The sequence below is a fragment of the Engystomops pustulosus genome, chromosome 3 (assembly GCF_040894005.1).
Source record: "Engystomops pustulosus chromosome 3, aEngPut4.maternal, whole genome shotgun sequence".
Classification (NCBI taxonomy): domain Eukaryota; kingdom Metazoa; phylum Chordata; class Amphibia; order Anura; family Leptodactylidae; genus Engystomops; species Engystomops pustulosus.
The window spans coordinates 37,896,516-37,918,556 of NC_092413.1; the positions used below are offsets into that span (position 1 = coordinate 37,896,516).

Sequence of the window (22,041 nt, forward strand, 5' to 3'; positions counted from 1 at the left end):
ATTTTTTTTGCTCCTCTTTTTTTTTTAATTCCACAACTTTTTTTTTATTTTTCCCTATACGTAGCTTTATAAGGGCTCGTTTTCTGTGAAATATATTGTCATTTTTATTGACAGAATTTAATTTGCCATGCTTTGTACTGGGATGTGAGAAAAAATTTTTAAATGCAGTGAACATGAAAAACGCTTTTGCACTAATTTCTCTTAGGTCTGTTTTTACGGCTTCACTGTGTGCTCCAAATTCCCTTTATTCTGTTGGTCGGTGCAATTAAGAGGGTACCAAATGTATATAGGTTTAATTAGGTTTTAATAGGTTTTTAAAAATCAAAACCTTTTGTACAAAAAACCCCACATTTCTACAATTTAACGTATTCTGACCCTCCCCTTTAATAAGCTACCAGCGAAACATGTGTCAGGGTTTCACAATGCATATCTACACCATGGTATGGTAACTATATCTCAGGTTTTGGAGATGCCTATTGCATATCTCTATCTGCTGTTCTTTGCTGCTTCTATTTAAAGGGAACCTACCACCATGATTCAAGGTAGAAGGGGTGGTAGGTGGATGTATGGGACGTGAGGATAGCCCTTTTTAGAGCTAATCCTCACGTCCACACTATCTTTTTAACACTTTAATACCCTAATATGTAAATTTTCTTAAGCCGCTACTGGTGCGTAGAGTAGCCGGACATGAAGCTTAACGTCACGGCTACTCCACGCCACAGTAGCCTCTTTTCTCCTCCTCGTAGCTGCGCGCCCCCGCCCGGGATTATTGGTATTGTGATCAATAAAGATTATGTTTTTCTAATTATATAGTGTACACTTCTTTGGCAAATGAAGCTGTGTAAGGGCTAGTTTCCATTTGCATTTTGGCTTCCATTTTGCTTTTTGCATTTAAAAAAAAAAAAACGGGTTGTAATTTAAACAGATGTCGTGATGGATACATAAACAGCAAAGTGTAATTCTTTTAATGGATACCTCGCTTTCAGTGTTAGTTTCTGTTTTTCGTTATTTTTTTTAGCATTCTGTTTTTTGTAATCCTAAAGTTATTTTTTTGCAGGATGTGATGATGTTTACATTGATACCATGTGTAGAACTGTACAACGTTTTGATCACGTTTTAATTTTTAAGAGTTGTATTGATACTGCTAAATGGTAAATTTTTTATTGATGTGTTACAATGTGCCTCCGGCAAATCGTAATAGATCTTCAGAAATTACATAGACTGGAGTTTCGTACATACTCCAGGCTGTCATGGTGAGGGATTGTCACACTCTGATGACATAATGGGGATGGCGGTGCTGATGAGCTGGCATCTGTTATATGCTGCCAGCTGCTTTGCCAGTCGCAGGGTTAATACCTGCTTGTGGTGCCAGCACTGATCATGGGTGTTAATAATGGATGCTTGGTTCAATATGTAGCAAACACCCAGGCTGTATGTGCCAAACATCTGTAATCTATTCTTCACTGTGTTTTTCACTGTGTTTTTCACTTAAATGATCCTGTGTTCACTGTGTTCACTGTTTTTATTCTATTCTTCATTGTTCTTCACTGTGTTTTTTTAATTAAATGCTCGATCTCGAGCAGGGGAAATACTCGTCCGAGCAACGAGCCGTTTCGAGTAACTTAATACTCGAACGAGCATCAAGCTCGGACGAGTATACTCACTCATCTCTACCTGTCACCTACCTAACAAGCCTTGCAAACCCTAGTGCTCAGTTATTTCTTACACTGATTGAGTGCACAGGAAAGATGACAAGATGCAAACATATAAAAGACAGAAAAGCAATGTTAGGCAGAATCAGGTCAAATCAAAGATGACGGCAAGGCATAGAATTGAAAAGCAAGAGAATAGCCAAATAAACGTAATAGAGTTTGGATACACAGAATAGCAATAGATATATCAGGGGATCCAGAAAACAAGTGTCAAATTACTGAAATAACCAGAAACCCAGCATCAGAACTGGGCAGATATGTATAGGAGCTCCTGGATGCTGCCCCAAGCAGCTGTCTGATTCGGTCGTCCATCATTCGAGTCACAGCTGATTACAAACTGAACTCAAAATGACACGCTCAGCTTTCCCCAATTATCTGATCCGGAAAGGCAGCTGTCAAACAAAAGCCTCCGTGGGATTGGTTTTCAAGCACAGAAACCTGAAACCTGATCCCATACAGAGGGTTACGACAGTGGGTGCCTTTGATTTGGACTGCTGCAGTGCATCACTATAGGTTTGAGATGAGTAGCAGAGGATCTCCTGGATGGACCTAGTATAAGTTACATATATTGAGGGAAATTAATTAAGACATACACATCAATTTATAAAAGAACACTTATGCAGAGTTTTATAAAGAAATCTGAAGATTATCTAATGAAAAAGTAGAACGGAGCCAAGTTATGAAACACGGTGATCAGGAACGAATGACAACCTGCTCTTTACACCTTGTTGCACCTTGAATATCTCGCATCCATAATGGAAGTTTATACTTTATCCCATTTCCTCAGTAAAATATCTTTAACAACGTTTTTTGTTTTCTGCACTGGTGAAGACGTCTTATGACAAGTTCATCCAGACGTAAGTGAAAGGGATCAGAGAAGTGCGTAATTTGTAAGATATCAGCCTCTAACACAATAGAAGCTTTTGCAATAAAGCCAGTTTAAAGACGTTAATCTAAAATCCTCTTTCTGCTTTGAGAACCATGTCCTAGTTTACCAAAAAAAAAGTGAGACTGTTGCTACATTCCTTCTTAACCTAAACAAGAACTTGGGATATTTGTTAATCTACATTCCTTGTCTGCCAAGGGTAAGATCATTCTCAGTAGGGCTGTATCCTTTCATGTTATTCCTCTTAGTTCTGTAGTTAAAAATTCCTCGTGAAATTTCTGTTTTTTTACAAAGTTTAAATTGTGTACTGATTTACTTATTGCTCTTTTACATAACCCTAACCCCACAACACATGGAATAGTGAGAATACCTTTGGGCACCAGTTATACTAAAGAAGGTGGAGAGGACAGCAAAGAAGGTAATGGGTGGCTTATAGTACAAAGACCGATGAAACTAAGGGTTTTGAGGTTCAGAAAAAGATATAACAATGTGATCTAATTACAATATACATTTAATTGCATCAACAGTGCAAAGTCCTTTTAGAGCTATACAGGGCTGGCACCAGCACTGGGCACACCTGGGCAAGTACCAGGGCCCAGAGCTGCTGGGGGGCCCACATAAGGCTGTACATAAGGAATCTATGGGGATAAGGGGGGTTGTATCTAATTAATCCATAGTGAGTGAGGGTAGATTTATATAAAATAACCATGTGGGGACTACATGAGGATGATAAACTATGGAATATTTTAGGGAACAGGATACTGTTTGTTTCTGAATTTTTAATTCTGCCGTGTGAGTTCAACGCAAAAGGTCCTACTGAGGCTCTGTCGCCCAGGGGCCTACTGAAACCTGGAGCTGGCCCTGTAGCTAGGTCAATAACAATTACAATGCAGCATCCTCCATACCTAGAGCAGTGATGGCAAACCTTAAAGAGACAAAATGCCTAAACTACAGCCAAAACCATCTTATTTAAGTGCCAACATGGCAATCTCAGCAGTAACTTTTGGCTGCCTTCTCTATCCTAGCTTTCTGTTATATCAGCATCCTAAGGACACCAATACAGTAAAAGTTGAAGAAATGTGGTTATCATTGTAGCTTCCATCCAGAGTCCCCTAATAAAGAACAATTGTTAGGCTATGAGCAGGAGATTTAATGATAATCCAGGTCTGTCCATACCTTCTCGCTCTTCCTGTAGTCCTAGATAGCGAAGGATTTGCCGCTTTAGAATAGCAGTAAGCATAAGACGTCCTGGGCTTCTGAATGTAGTTCAAAGCCAAATATTACCTCTTATGCGACCTAAATACTGGATTCAGGAATGATTTTTACCCCTTAATTTGGACCAATTTGCATTAGCTTTATAGCGATCTCTGTAAGATTCTAGGTTGGACTTGAAAAGACTATTCTACTAATACTTTTATTACTACTACTATATAACTCTATATAACTCTACTATATAACTCTTTCAGAATGCTCCAGATTTTACCAGAAAATTATAGCTCTTATAGAGCTATAATTATAGAGTTTTGCAAAAGACAGTACAGTTTGTGAGAGCCCACATCCTCTACCAGAAAGGTGAAGGATTGTAAACCGAGCACACTGACATACTGGTGTTTGCCCCCCTCTGGCAGGATCCACTCTTCTTTTAGCTTCTTATGCCCTAGTTTTTAAGTAAAAAATGCTTAAGAGTTATGCAACTAAGCCGGAGCCCCTCAGGTTCATTTGCATGATTTGAAAAGCCTTTTTTGTAAAAAACAGGGGATAAGAAGCTAGAGAAGCTAGAAGAGCAGATCCTGCCAGAGGGGGCACACACCAGTATGTCAGTGTGCTTGGTTTACAATCCTTCATTCTGGAGGTATATGTCTTTTCAATACTCCCCTGCACCTTTCTACTGAAGTGAGCGAGTAAGAAGTTTTTATTGTGAAGACTAAGGGACATTAGGGAATCTAACATCAGCAATTGTTTAGGCAATCTGATGAAGTGTCTGGTCTCTATTAAATAGAAGGGTCCGTTGTGGTTCTTGGATAACTTTTTGTTGATATTTGTTCCTTATGTGTTTTCTGTTACACTATAGGTAAGTATTTTTTTGTTGGGAGGTACTAACTTTCTCATATACCCCAAACATATAGCAGATTTGCAAGTTAACCATAAGGTAACAAAACAAACCTACTTATCAGTAGAGGAGCCAAATGTTCAAGGCTGGAAAATATCCAATAATGGAATGGATGACAAATATACCTCATTGGTTCTGGAAGTAAAAAGACTTCTTAGGTAGACTCTGCCATTTAAGGCCACCTTACAGGCATGCGTAGACTTGCAGCCATTGCCGCTCAACTGGGGGATTCTAGGAAACATGCAAATATCACAGGATGGAATATTGCCTCTTGACTTCCCTGTAAGTCAGCCACTTAACATCAAGCATCACTTTTCGAGAAAGCCTAATGGCATGATATAGAAGTAAAGCTTAACCAGCATATCTATTCCAGAAGGAACAAACTCCCAATTTATGGAATATACTGGTTTGGCTTTCTGGGAAACTAATGCCTCAGGTTTAGGGAGCTGCTTTACTAGGTAGCTAAGAGGAAATTTTCTCCTTGTCCCATTCTGGGAAATATATTTGCATGTTTCCCATATTTCTTGCAACAGAACAGTGAAAAGAAGAAAAGAGATTGGACAAATGAGGTAATAGCCAGAATGATATAACACAGCAGCAGACTAGATCCACACGCAGAAGAAAAATTGAGACCCATTGTCATTGGGGGGAAATGGCGCATGTGTGATCACCATTTTACTCTAATATATGGGATGATCTGAACAGGGAACAGATGTGTCATCTGAGAGACCACCATTGTCATTTCCATCTTGAAAGGCAGTCTCCAGCCTTCTTTTTATGGGTCAATTTCAATCCTTGTGTAAAGGGTAACGTTGGGAGGCGTATAACAAAAAATGGTGCACTGGAAATCTAGGCCACACTCCTCATGCACCTAAAATGAATCAAATTATTAATAAAATTCAGAATTTTCTTTAAAAAGGAGACAGAAAAATTATGTATAGAAATGTCATAAAGTTCCCTATACAATTCAGTTTTTAATTTTGGAGTGAATTGAGGACCCTCTTTAGATAATTGTCCCCTTCAACACAACAGGTGATGTTACACTATCAATATCCTGTTTATGAAATCTCCCCCCATTTTCCTGGTGTAGACATATGGCTGGAGATAACATCTATATGTTCTCGCTATATAAATAAAGGTAACAATAAAAATAGAGACGCATTTCTTGAGCATCTTGCTTTCATTTCGAAGTCATCCTAAATATTCACAAATAACAAACCACACAAATATAAAAATAAAGCATTTTTTTGTAAACGAAAATAAACTGGCCACATGGGGAGACAAATAAAAGCTTTCAAAACTAAACAAATGAAGACAACACCGGCCCATGATACACATCAGCTAATGTTGCTGGTCTTAATTTGGACAAGCAGGAAGCGGTTTGGAAATTTGCACTGGAAACATTGATAACATCTCCAGTGAATGTCACTTATCAGTCTGGGGACATTTCACTTTCTACTATTGTTTCAACAAGTACAGTCTGTTTACACCACTGATAGTCATTAGTAAAAGATATCCCTTTAACTGATACAGCAGATCTGGCCCATCCTGATAATGTAATCAGCCATTTAGTGGTGGAAGCACCGGAGGCTATGAATGCTCATGTAAACAGATGTCAATCACAGATGGTCCAAGGAGTATTCTGCTAATCATTCATCATATTGTCTCCATCTGTCACCGTCTGGGAAGTAAAGCTTCAACTAGGTAATGATAATGACATTTCTAAGGAGTGGAAAACCAAAAAGCTGGATCCTTTATGGATATTGTATGGGAGAGAAGATAAAAAAGAGACAGGTGTTTTCTCCCTAAATCCTGCTGAAACACATGCAGATTACTTTATCTATATAGAACTTCTGTTTAAATGTGTTGTTCTTTTTAGTCTTCGGAATCTTTACTGTATGAATCGTTCAGACCTTACAAATCTTATTCCAATGGATTGGCTAGGGGTTAGACAGACAATTAGGCTGCGCAGATTGTAGACAGTGCAGCACATTTACTAAGCACAGTGGAAACTGTCTTAAGTGCAGTTTGCCTGTGTATTGTGCAGGGGGCGGCAGATTCAGGATTTATGGCGTCTGTTCTTCATGAACCTGGCGACCTCTGCACTGCCCTGATAGAGTGCTGCATTTTTTTTTGGTGCACCTTCAATATAGGACGTGCAACACAATTCTTTTGGACTTTGCATGTTAAATCTGGTGCACGCCCCGACTGAGCCCCTTAATTTGTGTTGCATGAAGAATAGTGCAGTTGCGGCACAAAAAGGTCACGTGCGACACAAATGTGGTGCAGACACTTCTTAAATACATGTGAAAGCAGTTTGCACCTAAAAGAACCTGCAATGTCCGACAGAAAACTGGCGCACGGCCCTTAGTAAATGTGCCCCAGGGTGTTACAGAGAAGGTGAAGCGGCAAAGATTTTACATGGTGTCCTATCTAGAACAGAAGGAGCTAAGCCAATTGAGTGTAATTATCAGGGAGCATGTTATTAAGCAGCAACACAAATTGTACGCAGTGTTATATCTTTTGGCAACATGTTATAGAGCAGTAGGAGCCTGAGAAGATTGTACAGTGCCTTTTCTGTAGTAAACATGTTATTGATCAGGAGGAGTTGCACAGTTTATATAAAGGGGCACATTGCGCGATCCCAGTGGTGTGTTCGCTGACGAGTCTGCCGCGATTCATCAATCTCGTGCGCCCGAGATCCTGCGTGTGTCGCTTCGCCGCTCAGGTCCGCCGGAGTTCACCTTCTTCTTCCCGGTGTGTGTAAGTGCATGTCTTGTGACACAATTTGAATTTTAAATCCCGCGCTTAGTCCGAATGAGTTGGATCGTTCGATGGCCCACCCCCTGATTTGTGTCGCATGAAAGTCGGCGCCAAAATCCGGTCACGTGCACCAAAAACCCCTGTTAAATGTGTTGCAAAACAGAAATAGTCGGGAAACCCGTCAGAAATGCAGTGTGTGGACTCTAAGTAAATGTGCCCCATAGTGTCCCCTCTGAGGGCGGCATGTTACAGAGCAGGAGAAGCCCAGAAGATTGTACATAGATTGCTTTCTGTAGAAAACTTGTTCTAGAGAAGCATAAGCTGAGCATTCCTGTCACCTTCCCTTACTTCATGGTGGCCTGTCTGCAATCCGTGTGCTGCTGGGGTAAGTCACTACCGCTATGTCAGTAGTACACTTTATACTTCGAAGGATAATCATCAGTTCATCATGATCTAACAATAATGCTACAGCTGTATTTAGATTCCACAGCTCTCATTCTGTATATGGCAAGGGCGAGATTATCAAATGAAAGAAGTTCCCCCAAGTTCCTGCAGGTCAAGGGGTCATTTGTATTCAGTCCAAGCATCATAGCAACTATGTATTCTTTACAGCCTGCATCTACTATATGTAGAAATATTATTATTTTTATATATCAAATATTTAAAAAGAAAACTAGTAATATGTTGACTTTTAAAGAGGACCTGTCACCCATAAAAAATGCAGCTCCTAGCGCTACACTGCTCGCTTTATCGGAACCCTCTGATAATGCTAGCAGGCACTGCCACGCAGTACAATAGGAACGCTGGACCGCACTCAAAGCGTTCCGGCATATTCATGAGGGGGCGAGACTAGGAGGCGGTGACTGCCGCAGAAACCTGCCAGTCTTAGTCGGCCTATGGAGTGGGAGAGGCGATCCGGGGAAGAAGCAATGCCTCGGACCACCCCCTCATGAATAGGCTGGACCGCTTTGAGCTCGGTCCAGCGTTCCTATAGTACTATGCGCTAGTGTCTGCTAGTTTTATCGTTGGTTTCCGATAACAATAGCAGTGTAACTGCTTTAGTAATCCACTCCTAGTGCCTTTTTTGTGGGTGACAGGTCCTCTTTAAGCTCCCACAGACATTAAACAATGGGGACAAATTGTTTCCTCCTTATAGAACCCAGGGGAATTACTGTGCAGGTACATGTGGTGCATACGGAAATAAGGAAACTACAAGAGAAAGAGATGTGTTGGCTCCAAAAGGGACATGGCTTCACCAGAAAAAGACAGCTGTTTTTGAATTTTGGCTCCACTTTCTGGCATGAAATAAGAACTAATAGGATGTGCAAAGTATGAGTAGACGGTCTTACACCGCACCAGATTTACCATCCAGCATCAGACTTTCTGGTCTTACTATGCTCTGTCATACCTTTCAATGTTTTTGATAAATCTGCTCCAAGGTGTCAGGTGAAGAAACACGTCGAACATTATATATATTTTAATAAAAACAAGTTATAAATTATAAAGAGAATCTTTTATCAGTTTTGACCTTGTAAAACTGTGAATGGTTTTAGGTCACCAACCTAAAGAGTGTGTCCTGCAACTACTAACTACTAACACAGGGACGGATTAAGGTAGGTGGTGGCACCTGGGTGCAAAATTGGTGGGGGCCCCACTGAATGTAACCCAGGAAGTGGTACACATTACTATTCTAAATTATCATTAATATTCTAAACTTTTTCATACGTACTTGTTAGCCTAGCTGCTGGCCTAGCTGACACAAAGACAGTAGTGCTGACTACTAGTCCTAATCGCTGAACCAGTCCCACGTGCCACTGCTTTCCTGAGAGTTCTTTCTCCTTCTCCCACAGATCAGGCCTAGTGATATGTGAGGAAGTAAATCTAACACTGATTGGCTATGACCTGACTGGCAACCAGGTCAGGCAACCAGTTTTATGAAATAAAGGGGGTGGGTGATCGGGTGTCACTATGCATGCTGTGGAGCTCCTGAAAAGCTTGCAGCACTCTCACTGACAGGGCCAGTATGACACTGTCACAGCTTAGAGGCAGGCGCATGTGTGGTGGCAGCTGTGAGCTGACTGTTGGAGATTAGTGGCGAATCCCCTTATGAGTTAAGTGGTGGAGGCCCTGAGGCATGCCCCTGGAGCCCTCCCTATAATACGGCCCTGCATACACATCGGTATATGCCAGGGAGATCTGGGTAACCTTACCTAACACTGCATGCAGCTTAGCATAGTCAAAGCAAACAGTCTTTAAAATAGGCAAATTGTCAAGGTAGAATGAAACACATATTTTAACACTAATTGAGTACTGCAATATGTTATCAGTGTTGTAATCCAGTATGCCAAAAGTAGTGGGGAGGGACCAAAGTTGTAAAGCTGAACCAGAGAGTGTTTCAAGGGATTGAACCACTGATGTTTATTGTCTCTAGTTATTAGCCAAGCCAGACACACCTGAAAGTAGTCAGTACAGCCTTAGGCCCCTTGCACACGACTGTGTGCTCACCTGGGCCATACACTGGGTGTCAAGTGGTGTCAAGTCAAGTGCAGTAAATCGGTCCAAAGATAGGACATGTCATACCTTTTGTGGTTCGTTAGTCCAGCTCAAACATGCTGCTGTGGGAAATACGTTTGGAAGTATCTGAAAAATATATTCAGATCCAAGTTACTTTAGATTCTTTGCTCCTCTGTAGCAAAATAATTGATTTACATTAATTATTATTGTTAGCCTCTTATTGTAGAATTCTAAAAAAGACACATTTTGAAATTTTATCAGATATTGTAATTAAACCAACATTTACTTTATTCTTAGCAATGACCATTGTTTATGATCAAGAAACCCAGCCTGTGCTAAGACTTGTGTCCACCACAAAAACAAAAAGTAGGCAGTTACCTTATTTGAGGATCTTTCCAACATTTCAGCTATAAAGATGTCATGTAGAACATGAATGATGTTTCCTTACAGAAGTCCAAGGAGCGATCCAAGGGTGAAACCATCTGCCTTTGGTAGCCTAAGCGAGCCAGATGTATGGAGACACACAAGAGTTGTCCCCGGAAACAGGCAACCAAGACTCCAGGTGGTAGATTTCTTTTGAGGTCACTGTTTTTAGAATGGATTACTCCATTTTTTCCACTCCATTCCAAAAACCCTCTCTGGATTTTTTTTTTTGGTCTTGATATATTTTTCACAACATATTTTTGCAAAGTTGCGAAGAATGTTTATCCTGATGAACTTGATTCAATGCTGGAGACTATTTTGTATAACGGTGAAAAAGAATGAAACAACAATCCAGTATCTTGGACTTAGAAAAAAAATAATTATGCAAAATTTTTAGTAAGAAGAATCCAAGCAGATGTCATCCCCATTCATGAGCGAACCTCTAAATGGTTAATCGTAAGATAGCGAAAAAGACTTTTTTAGTCTTCCGTTCAGTTTGGCATGGAGCACTAGAAAAACACAACACTGATAACATTGCTTTATTGTTCCTGTAGGTCCTAACCTCTACATGCTGCATCTGTATCTTCTGTCTTAAGAACCAGCTTTCTTTTCATCAAACACATTCCTGAAGTCAGCAGTAAAAGCACTGACAAGACAGAGCAGATTGATCCATTAACTCTCACTCACCGCTAACAGTTCTTTGGCTGAACCCGGAGTTTGCATTCCAGCAGTAAAGATTTGGTGTGGTGACTAAGAATTAGAGCTAGGAATACTCGGGAAATCCAAACTGGCTGGGGCAGGCTTTTATGCTATAAAGCCTCTCTTTACAAACCAGGTTGCACTAATAAACTGCATAAAACACTCTGATTAGGATCTAAGCCAAAACTTCACTTATATAACAAATAATGACCTGTACGTACAGTACAATGACAAAGGCAACACTCACTGAAGTACCATTAATGACATTGCCATATAAAGTAATGCCGTGCCGTAGGAATCGAAGATAAACACAACACAAAGGGCCTTCAACTTATACTATAAAGGAGGTAAAAGGCTTTTTCCAAACCTGGCCCCAGAATATGAGGTATCCTGTCGGGCTTCTAAATATTCTACAGGTTTTTAAAGTCTGAGATTGGCACATACCAATATATTGTAACTTGTCAAAGGGGTTGGGGAACAGATTTAGCTAGTCATTGCAATAAATCTCGCAAGATGTGGATTGAGGGCTTCAGGAAAACAGAGAGGACGATGACTAGAAGAAGCTGCTGTCCAACCTAATTTTGGTAAATTTGCCAATCAAAGGTTAGTCAAACTAAGCATTTCAAGCATAGTATCATAGTTTATGCAGTTGAAAAAAGACATATGTCCATCAAGTAAAGCCAAGGAAGGGAAGGGATGGATTGGATGAGGAAGGGATTTAGGGGAAACAATTCTATATAACATAACCGTCAGTGTTATTTAGGTGTAAAAAGACATCTAGACCCTTCTTGAAGCAAAAAAAAATTTTTTTGCTAAAAAATACTCACAGGGACCAGAGCCAGGCAGCTGCTGCCAAAGCAAATAAAATTATGGGATGTATCAAGAGAGGAATAGATTCTCATGATAAAGACATAGTTTTGCCGTTATACAAATCGCTGGTCAGACCACACATGGAATATTGTGTACAGTTTTGGGCACCAGGGTATACAAAGGATATAGTAGAGCTGGAACGGGTGCAGAGGAGAGCAACCAGGATTATTAGGAGAATGGGGGGATTAGAATACAATGACAGATTACAAAATTTGGGATTATTCAGTTTAGAAAAAAGACGACTGAGGGGAGACCTCATTACAATGTACAAATACCTGAACGAACAGTATAAGGATCTCTCCAAAGATCTTTTTATACCTAGGCCTGTGACCAGGACAAGGGGGCATCCTCTACGCCTAGAGGAGAGGCGATTTTACCATCAACATAGACAAAGGTTCTTTACTGTAAGAGCAGTGAGACTATGGAACTCTCTGCCGCAGGAGGTTGTTATGGCGGACTCTATGTACATGTTCAAGAGAGGCCTGGATGACTTTCTGGAGAGAAAAAATATCAAGGGTTATGGGGATAAAACATTTATTTAATTCTTAAAGGTTGGACTTGATGGACTTGCGTCTTTTTCCAGCCTTATATACTATGATACTATGATAGGTGTATCTTGAGGGAGCTACAGCTTTAGGCAAGTCTAACCCTAAGCAGAATAAAAAACAAACTGAGTACCAATATACAAATAAAAGCACTTTCAAGTGCTCAGAATACACAATAAAAGAGCTTGCAACCCGTCTCCTTTTCATTCCTCCACTGGACCAGTTTGGACCTGTACATATTTTCTTCAAGAAAACGCACCGTATTGGTCCAGCGGGTCCTATATGGTTTTTTTTTCGGCTTCCTTATGTGGACTAAAAGGAGTACAGATCCATAGTGCAAATCGCCCAGAACTCCTTAAATAGTTTAGAAGGTATTTATTATACTAACAAACAGTAAAACAGTGCTTTGTATAAAACCATTGCATATGGAAGCCAGCAAACATATGTGCTGTTTTATCGTTGTAAAACGGAGACGGGTTGCAAGCTCTTTTATTGTGTATTCCAAGCACTTGAAAGTGCTTTTATTTGTACTTTCTTGAAGTTCTCTGCTGTCTTTGCTGTGACCAGCGCCTGAGGCAGGCTATGAGGCAGGTGATTGACAGTTCTCATAGTAAAAAAGCCCTGTCGCCTCTGGTGATTAAACCTTGATTTCTCCAGGCGGAGACGGTGCCCCCTTGTCTTTTGATTTGATTTAATCTGGAACAATTTACCACCATATTTTTTGCATGGACCATTCATATATTTATATAAATTAATCTTGTCCCCTCGTAGTCGTCTCTTTTCCAGACTAAATAAATCTAGTTGTTTTAATCTTTCTACATAACTGAGACCCTCTATACCCCTTATCATTTTTGTGGCTCTACGTTGAACCCTCTCCAGCTCCAGGGCATCCTTTTTATGGACCAGTACCCAGAACTGGAGGGCATATTCCAGGTGTGGCCGAACCAGTGCCTTGTATAGTGGTAATATTACATCCCTATAACCAGAGTCCAGACCACTTTTGATACATCACAAGATCCTACTAGCTTTAGAGGCAGCTGATTGACATCGCATGCTGTTATTCCATTTATGATCTACTATAACCCCCAGGTCCTTCTCAGCAAGGGACTCTCCCAGATTTACTCCCCCAAGGACATATGTTGCCTGTGGATTATTAGCCCCCAGGTGCATAACCTTACATTTATCCACATTGAACCTCATTTGCCAAGTGGATGACCAAACACTCAGTTTGTCCAAGTCACCTGCAGCCTATGAACATCCTCCATAGACCGTATTACACTACACAGCTTGTACTTCTAATCCCATCCTCCATAGACTGTATTACACCACACAGCTTGGTGTCATCTGCAAAATTAGACACAGTGCTATTAATTCCTACCTCTATATCATTAATAAATATATTAAAAATTAGTGGGCCAAGCAGGAATCATTGACCACAACTATCTGGATACGATCCTTCAGCCAGTTTTCAATCCAATTGCAAATGATTCCTGCCAAACCACTAAACCTTATTTTACCCATCAGACGTCTATGAGGGACAGTGTCAAATGCCTTTGCAAAGTCCAAGAACACAATATCCACAGCTGCTCCTCCATCCAGGCATCTGCTCATCTCTTCATAGAAGCAGATCAGGTTAGTCTGACAACTGCTATCCTTAGAAAAACCCATGCTTGCTGTCACTTATTATACCATGTGATGTCACAGACTCCAGTCTTTTACTAACCTTTCCAACCCTTATGATAAACTGTGGGATTCATTTTGGCAGCATTTCTTGAATTTGAATGTTCAAGGCACAGTCAAACGATAAACTTTTCTACAAAATGTGAAACAATAGAAAGATATGTTTAACCTGAGTTTTGTCCCCCAGATAATCATCTATATATATCTATATATCTAATTCCTGCCGGACATTTCCCTTACAGTACAGGACTACATGGGATGATGTGTTATACATGTAATAATAGAGTCAGGATTGCGTTGAGTCTTTGTGATATCACACGCGTGATTTTTTCTATTCTCAACATTGACATTTACTTCAAAGTGAGTTACAAGTGAAACATTAAAGATTTATATTTGTAATGACAGTGACAGAAAGTGAAAAATATCTCTGTTTTATTAGGGATATGTGGGTGAATTCACAGACAACCAGCTTTGGTTAAGTAAAATACTTCACGGTAATTAGTATGTGGTATTTTCCAGACTGCATGTAATCCTCTCATCCTCGGCTAAAAGTGAAAATATGAGAAAAAAAGAAATAAATGGAAGTTTTACCTAAGTGCAACCAAAGAGTCAAGAATATAGGGGGAAAGTATAAAAAGTGTCAAACGGTTTTGTTTATTACATAAGGAGAAACCTCAAACACACTCCGTGCATTGTTTTTCGTATAGTTAGATAACTCCAGGTGCATAAACTTTAAAGGTCATCTCTCACCACTTTAGGGATGTTAGATTGTCCTATAACTGATGTTCGTTACCTGTAGGGGATGATCTCGCTTCCTTCAGCTAGTTTCCAGGCTCCAGAATCACCAATAAAATTACTTTATAAACTTGGCAAATAGTACTGGAGGTGCTCCGGGTCGCGTCATCTGAGCTCCTCCTCTCAGTAATTTATGCACGCCCCCCATCTAATTGATATGCATAACTCATCTCCGTCACAGTTCCCCAGCCTTGTGTGACGTCAGCTGGCTTGTAAGAAATCTCACACATGCGCAACCCGCAAGGGACAAGTTTTCGCAGCTCGCCAGCTGACGTCAAGGGAGGCCAGGGAACTGCGACGGAGAGGAGGATTAGCCAGGAGGCATGCATAAATTACTGAGAGGAGGAGCTCAGATGACACGACCCAGAGCGCCTCCAGTACTATTTGCTAAGTTTTTAAAGTCTGTAAACTAGCAGAAAGAAGCGAGATCATCCCCTACAGGTAACGAGCATGAGTTATAGGACAGTCTAACACCCCTAAAGTGGTGATTGATGACCTTTAAAAGATCCAAAACTGATCTTCTGACATCTAATGCAATATATGTACAGTACACATGACAAAACCTTTTTATATCCTGGATAGATACCACAGTGCCCTATTCACAAGGAAAAAAAACAGAATAGCCTTTCTGTTGAGTAGAACCCATGACTGTTCAATATCATGGAGAAGACAATAGTATTAGAATTTGCATTGTATCTGGGGCCTGAAAAGAAATAAGTATAATATTATATAACTATACAGCAATATAAAAAAAAACATAGGGGGACATGTATCATAGTTTGGTCTCTCTGAGGTGAATTGTAGATACTTTTGGTGGCTAGTTTTTGCACCTTATGTATGATCCTGTCTTTTTACTTGTGATACATGTTCAGTATTTCCTATCCTGACAGGCGCAAATTTTGGCTTCTTTTTGAGACTTTTTGTTGCAAATGTCTCAAATCCACGTGGATACAAGCCACGTGAGGGGGTTATATACAGGAGAGGACACAAGTCACGTGAAGGGGTTATATACAGGAGAGGATACAAACCAGGGGAGGGGTTATATAGAGGAGAGGACACAAGCCACGTAAGAGGGTTATATGCAGGAGTGGACACAAGGCACGTGAGGGGGTTATCTACAGGAGAGGACACAAGCCACATGAGGGGGTTATATACAGGAGAGGGCACAAGCCATGTGAGGAGGTTATATACAGGAGAGGACACAAGCCATGTGAGGGGTTATATACAGGAGAGGATACAAGCCATGTGAGGGGGTTATATACAGGAGTGGACACAAGCCACGTGAGGGGTTATATACAGGAAAGGACACAAGCCATGTGAGGGAGTTATATACAGGAGAGGATACAAGCCATGTGTGGGGGTTAGATGCAGGAGAGGACACAAGCCACGTGAGGAGGTTATATACAGGAGAGGACACAAGCCATGTGAGGGGGTTATATACAGGCATTACATTTTTAATGCATTTTGAAACCAATTACAACAACTGAGGAGAGGTGATTTCCCTAATTACATTACTGTTAATATTTGAATGTACAAAACGCATAGTAAACGCAATGTTAACCCCTTAACGCTCTGCGCTGTAGCTCTACGGCGCAGAGGTATAAGGGATGTATGAAGAGGGCTCACGGGCTGAGTCCTCTTCATACAGAGGTGGGGGTTTTTGCATTTTGCACAAAACCCCCACCGCTAATAACCGCAGTCGGTGCTTGCACCGATCGCGGCTATTAACCCCCTCAACGCCGCCGGCGCCGACATCTTTTTTCCGATCGCCGTGCCCCCGAACGTCATCGGGGGGGCGGCGATCGGTTACCATGGTAGCCTTGGGTCTTCTTTTGACACGAGGCTACATGGCTTATGTAGATTCGTTACAATGAGCCAGTGGCTCATTGTAATGTATGACCTGCAAAAATGCCATATATTGCAATACTGTAGTATTGCAGTATATGGTAGGAGCGATCTGACCATCTAGGGTTAATGTACCCTAGATGGTCTAAAAAATAGTGAAAATAGTTTAAATAGTTTAAAAAATAAAAAAAATTAATAAAATATTAAAAGTTCAAATCACCCCCCTTTCCCTAGAACGGATATAAAACATAATAAACAGTAAAAATCACAAACATATTAGGTATCGCCGCGTCCCAAAATGCCCGATCTATCAAAATATAAAAACGGTTACGGGCGGCGGTGACCTCCGAGGCGGGAAATGGCGCCCAAACGTCCAAAATGCGACTTTTACACCTTTTTACATAACATAAAAAATTAAATAAAAAATGATCAAAATGTCGCACAGACCTCAAAATGGTAGCAATGAAAACGTCGCCTCATTTCACAAAAAATGACCCCTCACACATCTCCGTGCACCAAAGTATGAAAAAGTTATTAGCGTCAGAAGATGGCAAAAAAATTTTTTTTCTTTTTTGTACACATTCGTTTAATTTTTGAAAATGTATTAAAACACAATAAAACCTATATAAATTTGGTATCACCGCGATCGCACCGAACCAAAGAATAAAGTAGGCATGTTATTTGGAGCGAAGAATGAAAGTCGTAAAAACTGAGCCCACAAGAACGTGCGTTTTTTTTTTCAATTTTTCCACATTTGGAATTTTTATTCAGCTTCGCAGTACACGGCATGTTAAAATAAATAACACCACGGGAAAGTAAAATTTGTTACACACAAAATAAGCCCTCACACAGGTCTGTACACGTAAAAATGAAAAAGTTATGGATTTTTGAAGTTGGAGAGCGAGAAATGAGCCGAAAAACCCTGCGTCCTTAAGGGGTTAACATTGCATTAACGTGACGTTTATATTGCGTTTTGTAAACGCAAATGTTAACAGTAATGAAATAAGGCAAATCACCTATCCTCAGCTGTTGTAATCAGTTTCAAAATGCATTAAAAATGCAATTAAACTGCTACGTGTGACCTCACCCTTAGAAGTAACCAATAAAAAATAAATTCAAAAATTTAAGCAGGTTACTGTGCAAAATGTTAAACAGTTAAAGAATGTGAAATAATTCCAATTTACATGTTAAAATCGGGTCCATGAAAAAAAAAACTTCCTTTGCACCTGCCCTGGACCAGGTGCAGAATTGCGCCAAAAATGGAGCAAAAATGGAGCAAAAACGGTGCAAACGGCGCAAAAATGGCAAAAGCCGCACAGAACATCTGGAAAACAGTGATACATGAGGCACACTGCACAAAGGTGTAGACAAGGCGTAATTGAAAAAGAACAGAGTTAAAAGTCGCAAAAATGGGCAAAAACTGCAAAAGTCGCTAAAATTTTACAATTTGCCTAGCTGAAACTATGATACATGTGCCCCATAGTGTACAACATGAATTATAATAACTTACCATTTTTAAGACTATATCAGCACCTATACACCTTGAGAATGCTGTAGCTACACTGTTGCAGAAACATATCTTGTTCAATCCCTGAACTGAGTTTTGTTTAAAAACAATTATAAAATTTAGGACCTTGGGAAAGATGGGTGCCGTACATAAACACATTACTTGCACATACACAGGAGCTGCCGGGACTGTCCAGACAGGACTAATCAACCTGAGCTGGATGACTTATACACTGCAGCTGGGGGATGGTGCAGCGATTGCTTGATTGATTAGCCTGTCAGGGACAACACAGTGATGACATATTCTCGGCTTATGCTGGGCAGGACAAGGCTGGAGCAGTACCTAATAAGGGTAAGAGGAGAAGCACAGAGCCAGACAAAGGAGCAAGAGAGCCTCATTATCATAATTTTATAATTGTGTTTTCAGCAAAACCACTCAGTTCAGGGATTGAACAAGATATGTTTCTGCATTAGTGTAGCTACAGCAAGGTATGTTTGTTTAATAATGCATAAAAGCAGATGGTAGATTTCCGTTAAAGCTGATTCATTTAATTATACATTGTTCAGAGCCTGAAGGGAGGAGCATGACCTTAGGTTCTAGCAAGGTTCTAGGAATACATGAGTCATGCTCCTCCCTACAGACCCTGCACCATGCGCTATTCAATGAATAAGCTTTGACTGGAGTGATCCTTTAAAGAAAAACTGTAAATTATAAAAACTTTTGTCTAACTCTGCACTACGCTAAAATTAACAATTCTTTAATTTACACTTATTGGCTATCTGCAGCCATTTGCCTGCTAGCAGGGGTTTTACCGTGCATCCTTAGCTTCTCTCCCTGCCTTTGTTTACCTTGGTTGCCATGGAAATCCGTATCTGTAGCTGGAGAGCAGTTGGGGTTGGGTGGATCTTGTTGGGAGGAGCACTAGCAGAGGTGCACGCTACCAAGCTGTAGCCTGCTAGGAGAATATCTGTCCTGATAATTGCTGGAAAAACATGAAAAAAATTGCAGGACCTTGAGTGATGTCACAAGCATATGTCTGATCACATTCTGCAGGTCATCCAATTATAAGGAGGAAGTCTTTGTGCATTGCCCCATGAATGGTATGTAGCAGTGCTGGGTTTGAAAGTTTGAATGTAGCAGAAATGTGCATGTATTGATGTGTGATTGCAGAAATAAAGCCAGAGCTCAGGCTCCTCATCGGTTCTGATGAATGGCTATCAGATCCTGCAGACACAACACAGTGTATATACAGGGAAACCTCTTTTCACAGGGATGGGGTGGTCTGCAGATTCCATAGAGTATAATGGTAAAAAAACATTGATTGAATCTGAAACCAGTCTTTTTGGGAGGGGGTCCTCTCAGAGAGCTGGTCTTCTGAAGAGGTTTCACTGTGTGTTTGTATATATATATATATATTTGTATATATATGTGTGTGTGTGTGTGTACACATACTATGATGCTGCCATGTGTTCATCTTTTTATTCCAATTTTAGTGTTTTATGGTGATCTCTGCAGTAATACTTTTTATTTATGTTCAGGTAAATGTCCTCAGTGCTCTGGCCTCACTGCCCTAAGCTGATGCCACAAACAGGAAGTGCCCGCCCACTTTAGGAAAGGCTGAGGATTTTACAGATAGATATAGATATACCTATTAGCCACTTATATCAAAAGCATGATACAACTTTTTTTTGTCAAGTAACTTTACAATTACGCTTTAAGTGTCACATTCTCTTTACTGTTTAAGACTAAGTATGCAGACTCAATTATACCGGCTCTTCTCCTAAATGTTACCTGATTGCCTGCAAAATGCCTTGGGGAATAGTTATCAATCTGTTATGGCAGAAATTTGTCATTATTTACACCAACAAAACTACCCAAAGCCCTTGAAACCTTTGATAAACATAGTACCCTGCACCACATTTCTCAAGTTTGCAACTGATATGACCAAGGGACGTGGTCTAAGTAAAGGAGTGTGGTTTAATATGTGCAAAAAGTGCAGCAAATCTGATTCAGCCATCTTCTGCATTGTCTTGTTCTTTCAATAACATCCAGTAGGATTTCTTCTACTTTTTATTGATCTGACCCAAAGAAGGACTGCAGAAGGATGCAGAACCAGTGCACAAAATATTTCCCAGGGTTCCATCAAAGTTTTATCTCAATTTATAGAATACCATCTGTTAAGTGTTTTGATGGAGTAGGAGTAGAATTCACCTACTGTACCAAATAAGACGCAATGCATATATTTTTCTGGCCCAATTAGAGGACGTTTTTCCACTGGTTCACTAAATATCCAAAATTTATCAGCATGGCTGTGAACTAAACTTATAACTTTTATTAGGAATGCCTTAAAACAATCAAAGTCGCAAATTATGAATTATAAAATCAGCAATCCGTACTATAGAAGCCAACCTAGACAACTATACTAGTCACCACAACCCCCAGCGGTTGTAGATCAAACAATGGTGCCATGCACCATGCCATCAAATACACACCTTGAAAATAGGACATATAGGATGGTTCTTACCACATCTGATATCGGTCTGCAGTAATGTCCGATACTGTCAGCTGGACAGTCTCCAGGGTACGTGCATGGACGGGAGCATTGAGATGGTGAAGGACATACCTGTATATGTTGGAACCAGAGTATCAGGACCTGCAACAAAACTCCAGCTGTCCCTGTCCCCCAGGTCTAGTTAGCTCCGGCCCTAACAAGGGCAGTCCCAGAAACTTGCCCTAATCTAGAAAAACACCCTGCATTCCCCTTCCCTGACGCGTTTCTTCCTGCTGTAGGTTCTTCAGAGGGATTGCGGTGGAATCAATAAAAACCGGGACCTCCAGTGTAAAGAAGCATCCCTCGTGGTGTCAAACAATCTGATGAACCCAAGTGTAGGGTCATCTACTGGGTACCCGGCGTGGAGCCCCAGACGCTGATCCCTATCTGGTGGTGTACACCAGATACAGCGTCTGGGGCTCCACTGGGGCTCTACTGTATCCCCATTGTTTGATCCACAACCGCTGGGGGTTGTGGTGACTAGTATAGTTGCCTAGGTTGGCTTCTATAGTACGGATTGCTGATTTTATAATTCATAATTTACGACTTTGATTGTTTTAAGGCATACCTAATAAAAGTTATAAGTTTTAGTTCACAGCCATGCTGATAAATACTGTACCAAATAATTATAAAACAAAAAATACAAATAAATAGTTGTGTGTATATATGTAAGTAAATATTACATTTTATGTAAAGAATGCGCTTTAGCCGTGAAATACAGTCATGGCCATAAGTTTTGAGAATGACACAAATATTATATTTTCACATGATCTGTTGCCCCCTGGTTTTTATGTGTGTTTGTCAGATGTTTTTATCACCTACAGAAATACAAGTGCAATCATATTATGGGTAACAAAAGCTTTTATTGACAGTTAGAATGAGTTACTGCAGCAAGGCAATATTTGCAGTGTTGACCCTTCTTCAGGACCTCTGCAATTCTCCTTGGCAGCTCTCAATCAACTTCTGGACCAAATTCTGACTGATAGCCGTCCATTCTTGCACAATCAATGCTTGCATTTTGTCACAATTTGTTGTTTTGTTGTTGTTGTCCACCCGTCTCTTGATGATTGACCACAAGTTCTCAATGGGATTAAGATCTGGGGAGTTTCCAGGCCGTGGACCCAAAATCTCTATGTTTTGT

At 40.4% G+C, this 22,041-nt stretch overlaps 1 protein-coding gene across 1 annotated transcript in view; it reads right to left on the reverse strand.

Moving 5' to 3' along the window:
- Window positions 1-10,094, reverse strand: part of BMP2 (bone morphogenetic protein 2) — a 79,871-nt gene extending 69,777 nt beyond the window's left edge. Inside the window, exon 1 of the mRNA XM_072140493.1 lies at window positions 10,052-10,094. The gene's annotated coding sequence lies outside the window, so the exon portion shown is untranslated. The remainder of the gene's footprint in view (window positions 1-10,051) is intronic.
- Window positions 10,095-22,041: the final 11,947 nt, after the last annotated feature.